This window comes from Camelus bactrianus, chromosome 32, assembly GCF_048773025.1.
Source record: "Camelus bactrianus isolate YW-2024 breed Bactrian camel chromosome 32, ASM4877302v1, whole genome shotgun sequence".
Classification (NCBI taxonomy): domain Eukaryota; kingdom Metazoa; phylum Chordata; class Mammalia; order Artiodactyla; family Camelidae; genus Camelus; species Camelus bactrianus.
Window position 1 is genome coordinate 28,236,893 of NC_133570.1, and position 14,289 is coordinate 28,251,181.

Below are 14,289 nucleotides of genomic sequence, written 5' to 3' on the forward strand. Positions count from 1 at the left end.
TGCTGCAGACAGAAGAAGGAACCTCCCCACACTCAGAATTCCGGAACACGGCTGACTGTGTGGGGGAGGTTCGGGGCCGCCCTCCACGCAGCTGCCTGTTGTCACAGGTGTTCCCTGGCAGGGGGAAGTCCGCTAATTACCTCCCCTGTCCATGGGGAGGCACTAGATGCTACCTGCGTTTCCAGCCCAACCCCCGCCTTTCCCCTGCAGCCCGCACCGGGAGGGACTCGGGGAAGACACTCGAAGGGCTCCTAGGAGATCCCGGGTGCTGCAGACAGAAGACGGAACCTCCCCACACTCAGAATTCCGGAACACGGCTGACTGTGTGGGGGAGGTTCGGGGCCACCCTTCACGCAGCTGCCTGGTGTCACAGGTGTTCCCTGGCAGGGAGAAGTCCGCTAAATACCTCCCCTGTCCATGGGGAGGCACTAAATGCTACCTGCTTTTCCAGCACAACACCCTCCTTTCCCCGGCAGCCCGCAAAGGGAGGGACTCTGGGAAGACACTCAAAGGGCTCCTAGGAGATCCCGGGTGCTGCAGACAGAAGACGGAACCTCCCCACACTCAGAATTCCAGAACACGGCTGACTGTGTGGGGGAGGTTCGGGGCCGCCCTCCACGCAGCTGCCTGGTGTCACAGGTGTTCCCTGGCACGGAGAAATCCGCTAATTACCTCCCCTGTCCATGGGGAGGCACTAGATGCTACCTGCGTTTCCAGCGCAACCCCCTCCTTTCCTCGGCAGCCCGCACTGGGACGAACTGGGGGAAGACACTCGAAGGGCTCCTAGGAGATCCCGGGTGCTGCAGACAGAAGACGGATCATCCCCACACTCAGAATCCCGGAAAACGTCTGACTGTGTGGGTGAGGTTTAGGGCCGCCCTCCACGCAGCTGCCTGGTGTCACAGGTGTTCCCTGGCACGGAGAAGTCCGCTAATTACCTCCCCTGTCCATGGGGAGGCACTAGATGCTACCTGCGTTTCCAGCCCAACCCCCGCCTTTCCCCGGCTGCCCTCAAAGTGAGGGACTCTGGAAAGACCCTCGAAGGGCTCCTAGGAGATCCCGGGTGCTGAAGACAGAAGACGGAACCTCCCCACACTCAGAATTCCGGAACACGGATGACTGTGTGGGGGAGGTTCGGGGCCGCTCTCCACGCAGCTGCCTGGTGTCACAGGTGTTCCCTGGCAGGGGGAAGTCCGCTAATTACCTCCCTTGTCCATGGGGAGGCACATGATGCTACCTGCTTTTCCAGCCCAACCTCCGCCATTCCCCGGCATCCCGCACAGGGAGGGACTGGGGGAAGACACTCGAAGGGCTCCTAGGAGATCCCGGGTGCTGCAGACAAAAGACGGATCCTCCCCTCACTCAGAATCCCGGAACACGTCTGACTGTGTGGGTGAGGTTTAGGGCCGCCCTCCACGCAGCTGCCTGGTGTCACAGGTGTTCCCTGGCAGGGGGAAGTCCGCTAATTACCTCCCCTGTCCATGGGGAGGCACTAGATGCTACCTGCGTTTCCAGCCCAACCCCCGCCTTTCCCCGGCAGCCCGCAATGGGAGGGACTCGGGGAAGACACTCGAAGGGCTAATAGGAGATCCCGGGTGCTGCAGACAGAAGACGGAACCTCCCCACACTCAGAATTCCGGAACACGGCTGACTGTGTGGGGGAGGTTCGGGGCCGCCCTCCACGCAGCTGCCTGGTGTCACAGGTGTTCCCTGGCAGGGAGAAGTCCGCTAATTACATCCCCTGTCCATGGGGAGGCACAAGATGCTACCTGCGTTTCCAGCCCAACCCCCGCCTTTCCCCGGCAGCCCGCACTGGGAGGGACTCGGGGAAGACACTCGAAGGGCTCCTAGGAGATCCCGGGTGCTGCAGACAGAAGACGGAACCTCCCCACACTCAGAATTCCGGAACACGGCTGACTGCGTGGGGGAGGTCCGGGCCGCCCTCCACGCAGCTGCCTGGTGTCACAGGTGTTCCCTGGCAGGGGGAAGTCCGCTAATTACCTCCCCTGTCCATGGGGAGGCACAAGATGCTACCTGCTTTTCCAGCCCAACCCCCGCATTTCCCCGGCAGCCCGCACTGGGAGGGTCTCGGGGAAGACACTCGAAGGGCTCCTAGGAGATCCCGGGTGCTGCAGACAGAAGACGGAACCTCCCCACACTCAGAATTCCGGAACACGGCTGACTGTGTGGGGGAGGTTCGGGGCCGCCCTCCACGCAGCTGCCTGGTGTCACAGGTGTTCCCTGGCAGGGAGAAGTCCGCTAATTACCTCCCCTGTCCATGGGGAGGCACTAGATGCTACCTGCTTTTCCAGCACAACCCCCGCCTTTCCCCGGCAGCCCGCAAAGTGAGGGACTCGGGGAAGACACTCGAAGGGCTCCTAGGAGATCCCGGGTTCTGCAGACAGAAGACGGAACCTCCCCACACTCAGAATTCCGGAACACGGCTGAATGCGTGGGGGAGGTTCGGGGCCGCCCTCCACGCAGCTGCCTGGTGTCACAGGTGTTCCCTGGCAGTGGGAAGTCCGCTAATTACCTCCCCTGTCCATGGGGAGGCACAAGATGCTACCTGCTTTTCCAGCCCATCCCCCGCATTTCCCCGGCAGCCCGCACTGGGAGGGTCTCGGGGAAGACACTCGAAGGGCTCCTAGGAGATCCCGGGTGCTGCAGACAGAAGACGGAACCTCCCCACACTCAGAATTCCGGAACACGGCTGACTGTGTGGGGGAGGTTCGAGGCCGCCCTCCACGCAGCTGCCTGGTGTCACAGGTGTTCCCTGGCAGGGAGAAGTCCGCTAATTACGTCCCCTGTCCATGGGGAGGCACTAGATGCTACCTGCTTTTCCAGCACAACCCCCTCCTTTCCCCGGCAGCCCGCAAAGGGAGGGACTCTGGGAAGACACTCGAAGGGCTCCAAGGAGATCCCGGGTGCTGCAGACAGAAGACGGAACCTCCCCACAATCAGAATTCCAGAACACGGCTGACTGTGTGGGGGAGGTTCGGGGCCGCCCTCCACGCAGCTGCCTGGTGTCACAGGTGTTCCCTGGCAGGGAGAAGTCCGCTAATTACCTCCCCTGTCTATGGGGAGGCACTAGATGCTACCTGCGTTTCCAGCCCAACCCCCGCCTTTAACCGGCAGCCCGCAATGGGAGGGACTCGGGGAAGACACTCGAAGGGCTCCTAGGAGATCCCGGGTGCTGCAGACAGAAGACGGAACCTCCCCACACTCAGAATTCCGGAACACGGCTGACTGCGTGGGGGAGGTCCGGGCCGCCCTCCACGCAGCTGCCTGGTGTCACAGGTGTTCCCTGGCAGGGGGAAGTCCGCTAATTACCTCCCCTGTCCATGGGGAGGCACAAGATGCTACCTGCTTTTCCAGCCCAACCCCCGCATTTCCCCGGCAGCCCGCACTGGGAGGGTCTCGGGGAAGACACTCGAAGGGCTCCTAGGAGATCCCGGGTGCTGCAGACAGAAGACGGAACCTCCCCACACTCAGAATTCCGGAACACGGCTGACTGTGTGGGGGAGGTTCGGGGCCGCCCTCCACGCAGCTGCCTGGTGTCACAGGTGTTCCCTGGCAGGGAGAAGTCCGCTAATTACCTCCCCTGTCCATGGGGAGGCACTAGATGCTACCTGCTTTTCCAGCACAACCCCCGCCTTTCCCCGGCAGCCCGCAAAGGGAGGGACTCGGGGAAGACACTCGAAGGGCTCCTAGGAGATCCCGGGTTCTGCAGACAGAAGACGGAACCTCCCCACACTCAGAATTCCGGAACACGGCTGAATGCGTGGGGGAGGTTCGGGGCCGCCCTCCACGCAGCTGCCTGGTGTCACAGGTGTTCCCTGGCAGTGGGAAGTCCGCTAATTACCTCCCCTGTCCATGGGGAGGCACAAGATGCTACCTGCTTTTCCAGCCCATCCCCCGCATTTCCCCGGCAGCCCGCACTGGGAGGGTCTCGGGGAAGACACTCGAAGGGCTCCTAGGAGATCCCGGGTGCTGCAGACAGAAGACGGAACCTCCCCACACTCAGAATTCCGGAACACGGCTGACTGTGTGGGGGAGGTTCGGGGCCGCCCTCCACGCAGCTGCCTGGTGTCACAGGTGTTCCCTGGCAGGGAGAAGTCCGCTAATTACGTCCCCTGTCCATGGGGAGGCACTAGATGCTACCTGCTTTTCCAGCACAACCCCCTCCTTTCCCCGGCAGCCCGCAAAGGGAGGGACTCTGGGAAGACACTCGAAGGGCTCCAAGGAGATCCCGGGTGCTGCAGACAGAAGACGGAACCTCCCCACAATCAGAATTCCAGAACACGGCTGACTGTGTGGGGGAGGTTCGGGGCCGCCCTCCACGCAGCTGCCTGGTGTCACAGGTGTTCCCTGGCAGGGAGAAGTCCGCTAATTACCTCCCCCGTCTATGGGGAGGCACTAGATGCTACCTGCGTTTCCAGCCCAACCCCCTCCTTTCCTCGGCAGCCCGCACTGGGACGGACTGGGGGAAGACACTCGAAGGGCTCCTAGGAGATCCAGGGTGTTGCAGACAGAAGACGGATCATCCCCACACTCAGAATCCCGGAACACGTCTGACTGTGTGGGTGAGGTTTAGGGCCGCCCTCCACGCAGCTGCCTGGTGTCACAGGTGTTCCCTGGCAGGGAGAAGTCCGCTAATTACCTCCCCTGTCCATGGGGAGGCACAAGATGCTACCTGCTTTTCCAGCCCAACCCCCGCATTTCCCCGGCAGCCCGCACTGGGAGGGTCTCGGGGAAGACACTCGAAGGGCTCCTAGGAGATCCCGGGTGCTGCAGACAGAAGACGGAACCTCCCCACACTCAGAATTCCGGAACACGGCTGACTGTGTCGGGGAGGTTCGGGGCCGCACTCCACGCAGCTTCCTGGTGTCACAGGTGTTCCCTGGCAGGGGGAAGTCCGCTAATTACCTCCCCTGTCCATGGGGAGGCACTAGATGCTACCTGCGTTTCCAGCCCAACCCCCGCCTTTCCCCGGCAGCCCGCACTGGGAGGGACTCGGGGAAGACACTCGAAGGGCTCCTAGGAGATCCCGGGTGCTGCAGACAGAAGACGGAACCTCCCCACACTCAGAATTCCGGAACACGGATGACTGTGTGGGGGATGTTCGGGGCCGCCCTCCACGAAACTGCCTGGTGTCACAGGTGTTCCCTGGCAGGGGGAAGTCCGCTAATTACCTCCCCTGTCCATGGGGAGGCACTAGATGCTACCTGCGTTTCCAGCCCAACCCCCGCCTTTCCCCGGCAGCCCGCACTGGGAGGGACTCGGGGAAGACACTCGAAGGGCTCCTAGGAGATCCCGGGTGCTGCAGACTGAAGACGGAACCTCCCCACACTCAGAATTCCGGAACATGGCTGACTGTGTGGGGGAGGTTCGGGGCCACACTCCACGCAGCTGCCTGGTGTCACAGGTGTTCCCTGGGAGGGAGAAGTCCGCTAAATACCTCCCCTGTCCATGGGGAGGCACTAGATGCTACCTGCTTTTCCAGCACAACCCCCTCCTTTCCCCGGCAGGCCGCAAAGGGAGGGACTCTGGGAAGACACTCGAAGGGCTCCTAGGAGATCCCGGGTGCTGCAGACAGAAGACGGAACCTCCCCACAATCAGAATTCCAGAACACGGCTGACTGTGTGGGGGAGGTTCGGGGCCGCCCTCCACGCAGCTGCCTGGTGTCACAGGTGTTCCCTGGCAGGGAGAAGTCCGCTAATTAACTCCCCTGTCCATGGGGAGGCACTAGATGCTACCTGCTTTTCCAGCACAACCCCCTCCTTTCCCCGGCAGCCCGCAAAGTGAGGGACTCTGGGAAGACACTCGAAGGGCTCCAAGGAGATCCCGGGTGCTGCAGACAGAAGACGGAACCTCCCCACAATCAGAATTCCAGAACACGGCTGACTGTGTGGGGGAGGTTCGGGGCCGCCCTCCACGCAGCTGCCTGGTGTCACAGGTGTTCCCTGGCAGGGAGAAATCCGCTAATTACCTCCCCTGTCCATGGGGAGGCACTAGATGCTACCTGCGTTTCCAGCCAAACCCCCTCCTTTCCTCGGCAGCCCGCACTGGGAGGGACTCGGGGAAGACACTCGAAGGGCTCCTAGGAGATCCCGGGTGCTGCAGACAGAAGACGGAACCTCCCCACACTCAGAATTCCGGAACACGGCTGAATGCGTGGGGGAGGTTCGGGGCCGCCCTCCACGCAGCTGCCTGGTGTCACAGGTGTTCCCTGGCAGGGAGAAGTCCGCTAATTACCTCCCCTGTCTATGGGGAAGCACTAGATGCTACCTGCGTTTCCAGCCCAACCCCCTCCTTTCCTCGGCAGCCCGCACTGGGACGGACTGGGGGAAGACACTCGAAGGGCTCCTAGGAGATCCAGGGTGTTGCAGACAGAAGACGGATCATCCCCACACTCAGAATCCCGGAACACGTCTGACTGTGTGGGTGAGGTTTAGGGCCGCCCTCCACGCAGCTGCCTGGTGTCACAGGTGTTCCCTGGCAGGGAGAAGTCCGCTAATTACCTCCCCTGTCCATGGGGAGGCACAAGATGCTACCTGCTTTTCCAGCCCAACCCCCGCATTTCCCCGGCAGCCCGCACTGGGAGGGTCTCGGGGAAGACACTCGAAGGGCTCCTAGGAGATCCCGGGTGCTGCAGACAGAAGACGGAACCTCCCCACACTCAGAATTCCGGAACACGGCTGACTGTGTCGGGGAGGTTCGGGGCCGCACTCCACGCAGCTTCCTGGTGTCACAGGTGTTCCCTGGCAGGGGGAAGTCCGCTAATTACCTCCCCTGTCCATGGGGAGGCACTAGATGCTACCTGCGTTTCCAGCCCAACCCCCGCCTTTCCCCGGCAGCCCGCACTGGGAGGGACTCGGGGAAGACACTCGAAGGGCTCCTAGGAGATCCCGGGTGCTGCAGACAGAAGACGGAACCTCCCCACACTCAGAATTCCGGAACACGGATGACTGTGTGGGGGATGTTCGGGGCCGCCCTCCACGAAACTGCCTGGTGTCACAGGTGTTCCCTGGCAGGGGGAAGTCCGCTAATTACCTCCCCTGTCCATGGGGAGGCACTAGATGCTACCTGCGTTTCCAGCCCAACCCCCGCCTTTCCCCGGCAGCCCGCACTGGGAGGGACTCGGGGAAGACACTCGAAGGGCTCCTAGGAGATCCCGGGTGCTGCAGACTGAAGACGGAACCTCCCCACACTCAGAATTCCGGAACATGGCTGACTGTGTGGGGGAGGTTCGGGGCCACACTCCACGCAGCTGCCTGGTGTCACAGGTGTTCCCTGGGAGGGAGAAGTCCGCTAAATACCTCCCCTGTCCATGGGGAGGCACTAGATGCTACCTGCTTTTCCAGCACAACCCCCTCCTTTCCCCGGCAGGCCGCAAAGGGAGGGACTCTGGGAAGACACTCGAAGGGCTCCTAGGAGATCCCGGGTGCTGCAGACAGAAGACGGAACCTCCCCACAATCAGAATTCCAGAACACGGCTGACTGTGTGGGGGAGGTTCGGGGCCGCCCTCCACGCAGCTGCCTGGTGTCACAGGTGTTCCCTGGCAGGGAGAAGTCCGCTAATTAACTCCCCTGTCCATGGGGAGGCACTAGATGCTACCTGCTTTTCCAGCACAACCCCCTCCTTTCCCCGGCAGCCCGCAAAGTGAGGGACTCTGGGAAGACACTCGAAGGGCTCCAAGGAGATCCCGGGTGCTGCAGACAGAAGACGGAACCTCCCCACAATCAGAATTCCAGAACACGGCTGACTGTGTGGGGGAGGTTCGGGGCCGCCCTCCACGCAGCTGCCTGGTGTCACAGGTGTTCCCTGGCAGGGAGAAATCCGCTAATTACCTCCCCTGTCCATGGGGAGGCACTAGATGCTACCTGCGTTTCCAGCCAAACCCCCTCCTTTCCTCGGCAGCCCGCACTGGGAGGGACTCGGGGAAGACACTCGAAGGGCTCCTAGGAGATCCCGGGTGCTGCAGACAGAAGACGGAACCTCCCCACACTCAGAATTCCGGAACACGGGTGACAGTGTGGGTGAGGTTTAGGGCCGCACTCCACGCAGCTTCCTGGTGTCACAGGTGTTCCCTGGCAGGGAGAAGTCCGCTAATTACCTCCCCTGTCCATGGGGCGGCACTAGATGCTACCTGCTTTTCCAGCACAACCCCCTCCTTTCCCCGGCAGCCCGCACTGGGAGGGACACTGGGAAGACACTCGAAGGGCTCCTAGGAGATCCCGCGTGCTGCAGACAGAAGACGGAACCTCCCCACAATCAGAATTCCAGAACACGGCTGACTGTGTGGGGGAGGTTCGGGGCCGCACTCCACGCAGATGCCTGGTGTCACAGGTGTTCCCTGGCAGGGAGAAGTCCGCTAATTACCTCCCATGTCCATGGGGAGGCACTAGATGCTACCTGCGTTTCCAGCACAACCCCCTCCTTTCCTCGGCAGCCCGCAAAGTGAGGGACTCTGGGAAGAATCTCGAAGGGCTCCTAGGAGATCCCGGGTGCTGCAGACAGAAGACGGAACCTCCCCACAATCAGAATTCCAGAACACGGCTGACTGTGTGGGGGAGGTTCGGGGCCGCCCTCCACGCAGCTGCCTGGTGTCACAGGTGTTCCTTGGCAGGGGGAAGTCCGCTAATTACCTCCCCTGTCCATGGGGAGGCACTAGATGCTACCTGCGTTTCCAGCCCAACCCCCGCCTTTCCCCGGCAGCCCGCACTGGGAAGGACTCGGGGAAGACACTCGAAGGGCTCCTAGGAGATCCCGGGTGCTGCAGACAGAAGACGGAACCTCCCCACACTCAGAATTCCGGAACACGGCTGACTGCGTGGGGGAGGTTCGGGGCCGCCCTCCACGCAGCTGCCTGGTGTCACAGGTGTTCCCTGGCAGGGGGAAGTCCGCTAATTACCTCCCCTGTCCATGGGGAGGCACAAGATGCTACCTGCTTTTCCAGCCCAACCCCCGCATTTCCCCGGCAGCCCGCACTGGGAGGGTCTCGGGGAAGACACTCGAAGGGCTCCTAGGAGATCCCGGGTGCTGCAGACAGAAGACGGAACCTCCCCACACTCAGAATTCCGGAACACGGCTGACTGTGTGTGGGAGGTTCGGGGCCGCCCTCCACGCAGCTGCCTGGTGTCACAGGTGTTCCCTGGCAGGGAGAAGTCCGCTAATTACCTCCCCTGTCCATGGGGAGGCACTAGATGCTACCTGCTTTTCCAGCACAACCCTCTCCTTTCCCCGGCAGCCCGCAAAGGGAGGGACTCTGGGAAGACACTCGAAGGGCTCCAAGGAGATCCCGGGTGCTGCAGACAGAAGACGGAACCTCCCCACAATCAGAATTCCAGAACACGGCTGACTGTGTGGGGGAGGTTCGGGGCCGCCCTCCACGCAGCTGCCTGGTGTCACAGGTGTTCCCTGGCAGGGAGAAGTCCGCTAATTACCTCCCCTGTCCATGGGGAGGCACAAGATGCTACCTGCTTTTCCAGCCCAACCCCCGCATTTCCCCGGCAGCCCGCACTGGGAGGGTCTCGGGGAAGAAACTCGAAGGGCTCCTAGGAGATCCCGGGTGCTGCAGACAGAAGACGGAACCTCCCCACACTCAGAATTCCGGAACACGGCTGACTGTGTGGGGGAGGTTCGGGGCCGCCCTCCACGCAGCTGCCTGGTGTCACAGGTGTTCCCTGGCAGGGGGAAGTCCGCTAATTACCTCCCCTGTCCATGGGGAGGCACATGATGCTACCTGCTTTTCCAGCCCAACCTCCGCCATTCCCCGGCAGCCCGCACAGGGAGGGACTGGGGGAAGACACTCGAAGGGCTCCTAGGTGAACCCGGGTGCTGCAGACAGAAGACGGATCCTCCCCACACTCAGAATTCCGGAACACGGATGACTGTGTGGGGGAGGTTCGGGGCCGCCCTCCACGCAGCTGCCTGGTGTCACAGGTGTTCCCTGGCAGGGGGAAGTCCGCTAATTACCTCCCCTTTCCATGGGGAGGCACTAGATGCTACCTGCGTTTCCAGCCCAACCCCCGCCTTTCCCCGGCAGCCCGCACTGGGAGGGACTCGGGGAAGACACTCGAAGGGCTCCTAGGAGATCCCGGGTGCTGCAGACAGAAGACGGAACCTCCCCACACTCAGAATTCCGGAACACGGCTGACTGTGTGGGGGAGGTTCGGGGCCACCCTTCACGCAGCTGCCTGGTGTCACAGGTGTTCCCTGGCAGGGAGAAGTCCGCTAAATTCCTCCCCTGTCCATGGGGAGGCACTAGATGCTACCTGCATTTCCAGCACAACCCCCTCCTTTCCCCGGCTGCCCTCACAGTGAGGGACTCTGGGAAGACACTCGAAGGGCTCCTAGGAGATCCCGGGTGCTGCAGACAGAAGACGGAACCTCCCCACACTCAGAATTCCGGAACACGGCTGACTGTGTGGGGGAGGTTCGGGGCCGCCCTCCACGCAGCTGCCTGGTGTCACAGGTGTTCCCTGGCAGGGGGAAGTCCGCTAATTACCTCCCCTGTCCATGGGGAGGCACATGATGCTACCTGCTTTTCCAGCCCAACCTCCGCCATTCCCCGGCAGCCCGCACAGGGAGGGACTGGGGGAAGACACTCGAAGGGCTCCTAGGTGAACCCGGGTGCTGCAGACAGAAGACGGAACCTCCCCACACTCAGAATTCCGGAACACGAATGACTGTGTGGGGGAGGTTCGGGGCCGCCCTCCACGCAGCTGCCTGGTGTCACAGGTGTTCCCTGGCAGGGGGAAGTCCGCTAATTACCTCCCCTGTCCATGGGGAGGCACTAGATGCTACCTGCGTTTCCAGCCCAACCCCCGCCTTTCACGGCAGCCCGCACTGGGAGGGACTCGTGGAAGACACTCGAAGGGCTCCTAGGAGATCCCGGGTGCTGCAGACAGAAGACGGAACCTCCCCACACTCAGAATTCCGGAACACGGCTGACTGTGTGGGGGAGGTTCGGGGCCACCCTTCACGCAGCTGCCTGGGGTCACAGGTGTTCCCTGGCAGGGAGAAGTCCGCTAAATACCTCCCCTGTCCATTGGGAGGCACTAGATGCTACCTGCTTTTCCAGCACAACCCCCTCCTTTCCCCGGCAGCCCGCAAAGGGAGGGACTCTGGGAAGACACTCGAAGGGCTCCTAGGAGATCCCGGGTGCTGCAGACAGAAGACGGAACCTCCCCACACTCAGAATTCCGGAACACGGGTGACTGAGTGGGTGAGGTTTAGGGCCGCACTCCACGCAGCTTCCTGGTGTCACAGGTGTTCCCTGGCAGGGGGAAGTCCGCTAATTACCTCCCCTGTCCATGGGGAGGCACATGATGCTACCTGCTTTTCCAGCCCAACCTCCGCCATTCCCGGGCAGCCCGCACAGGGAGGGACTGGGGGAAGACACTCGAAGGGCTCCTAGGTGAACCCGGGTGCTGCAGACATAAGACGGAACCTCCCCACACTCAGAATTCCGGAACACGGATGACTGTGTGGGGGAGGTTCGGTGCCGCCCTCCACGCAGCTGCCTTGTGTCACAGGTGTTCCCTGGCAGGTGGAAGTCCGCTAATTACCTCCCCTGTCCATGGGGAGGCACTAGATGCTACCTGCGTTTCCAGCCAAACCCCCTCCTTTCCTCGGTAGCCCGCACTGGGACCGACTGGGGGAAGACACTCGAAGGGCTCCTAGGAGATCCCGGGTGCTGCAGACAAAAGACGGTTCCTCCCCACACTCAGAATCCCGGAACACGTCTGACTGTGTGGGTGAGGTTTAGGGCCGCCCTCCACGCAGCTGCCTGGTGTCACAGGTGTTCCCTGGCAGGGAGAAGTCAGCTAATTACCTCCCCTGTCCATGGGGAGGCACTAGATGCTACCTGCGTTTCCAGCCCAACCCCCTCCTTTCCTCGGCAGCCCGCACTGAGAAGGACTGGGGGAAGACACTCGAAGGGCTCCTAGGAGATCCCGGGTGCTGCAGACAGAAGACGGAACCTCCCCACAATCAGAATTCCAGAACACGGCTGACTGTGTGGGGGAGTTTCGGGGCCACCCTCCACGCAGCTGCCTGGTGTCACAGGTGTTCCCTGGCAGGGAGAAGTCCGCTAATTACCTCCCCTGTCCATGGGGAGGCACTAGATGCTACCTGCGTTTCCAGACCAACCCCCTCCTTTCCTCGGCAGCCAGCACTGGGACGGACTGGGGGAAGACACTCGAAGGGCACCTAGGAGATCCCGGGTGCTGCAGACAGAAGACGGATCATCCCCACACTCAGAATCCCGGAACAAGTCTGACTGTGTGGTTGAGGTTTAGGGCCGCCCTCCACGCAGCTGCCTGGTGTCACAGGTGTTCCCTGGCAGGGAGAAGTCCGCTAATTACCTCCCCTGTCCATGGGGAGGCACAAGATGCTACCTGTTTTCCAGCCCAACCCCCGCATTTCCCCGGCAGCCCGCACTGGGAGGGTCTCGGGGAAGACACTCGAAGGGCTCCTAGGAGATCCCGGGTGCTGCAGACAGAAGACGGAACCTCCCCACAATCAGAATTCCGGAACACGGCTGACTGTGTGGGGGAGGTTCGGGGCCGCCCTCCACGCAGCTGCCTGGTGTCACAGGTGTTCCCTGGCAGGGGGAAGTCCGCTAATTACCTCCCCTGTCCATGGGGAGGCACATGATGCTACCTGCTTTTCCAGCACAACCTCCGCCATTCCCCGGCAGCCCGCACAGGGAGGGACTGGGGGAAGACACTCGAAGGGCTCCTAGGTGAACCCGGGTGCTGCAGACATAAGACGGAACCTCCCCACACTCAGAATTCCGGAACACGGATGACTGTGTGGGGGAGGTTCGGTGCCGCCCTCCACGCAGCTGCCTTGTGTCACAGGTGTTCCCTGGCAGGTGGAAGTCCGCTAATTACCTCCCCTGTCCATGGGGAGGCACTAGATGCTACCTGCGTTTCCAGCCCAACCCCCTCTTTTCCTCGGTAGCCCGCACTGGGACCGACTGGGGGAAGACACTCGAAGGGCTCCTAGGAGATCCCGGGTGCTGCAGACAAAAGACGGTTCCTCCCCACACTCAGAATCCCGGAACACGTCTGACTGTGTGGGTGAGGTTTAGGGCCGCCCTCCACGCAGCTGCCTGGTGTCACAGGTGTTCCCTGGCAGGGAGAAGTCAGCTAATTACCTCCCCTGTCCATGGGGAGGCATTAGATGCTACCTGCGTTTCCAGCCCAACCCCCTCCTTTCCTCGGCAGCCCGCACTGAGAAGGACTGGGGGAAGACACTCGAAGGGCTCCTAGGAGATCCCGGGTGCTGCACACAGAAGACGGAACCTCCCCACACTCAGAATTCCGGAACACGGGTGACTGTGTGGGTGAGGTTTAGGGCCGCACTCCACGCAGCTTCCTGGTGTCACAGGTGTTCCCTGGCAGGGGGAAGTCCGCTAATTACCTCCCTTGTCCATGGGGAAGCACTAGATGCTACCTGCGTTTCCAGCCCAACCCCCGCCTTTCCCCGGCTGCCCTCACAGTGAGGGACTCTGGGAAGACCCTCGAAGGGCTCCTAGGAGATCCCGGGTGCTGAAGACAGAAGACGGAACCTCCCCACACTCAGAATCCCGGAACACGGATGACTGTGTGGGGGAGGTTCGGGGCCGCTCTCCACGCAGCTGCCTGGTGTCACAGGTGTTCCCTGGCAGGGAGAAGTCCGCTAATTACCTCCCCTGTCCATGGGGAGGCACTAGATGCTACCTGCTTTTCCAGCACAACCCCCTCCTTTCCCCGGCAGCCCACAAAGGGAGGGACTCTGGGAAGACACTCGAAGGGCTCCAAGGAGATCCCGGGTGCTGCAGACAGAAGACGGAACCTCCCCACAATCAGAATTCCAGAACACGGCTGACTGTGTGGGGGAGTTTCGGGGCCACCCTCCACGCAGCTGCCTGGTGTCACAGGTGTTCCCTGGCAGGGAGACGTCCGCTAATTACCTCCCGTGTCCATGGGGAGGCACTAGATGCTACCTGCGTTTCCAGACCAACCCCCTCCTTTCCTCGGCAGCCCGCACTGGGACGGACTGGGGGAAGACACTCGAAGGGCTCCTAGGAGATCCCGGGTGCTGCAGACAAAAGACGGATCATCCCCACACTCAGAATCCCGGAACACGTCTGACTGTGTGGTTGAGGTTTATGGCCGCCCTCCACGCAGCTGCCTGGTGTCACAGGTGTTCCCTGGCAGGGAGAAGTCCGCTAATTACCTCCCCTGTCCATGGGGAGGCACAAGATGCTACCTGTTTTCCAGCCCAACCCCCG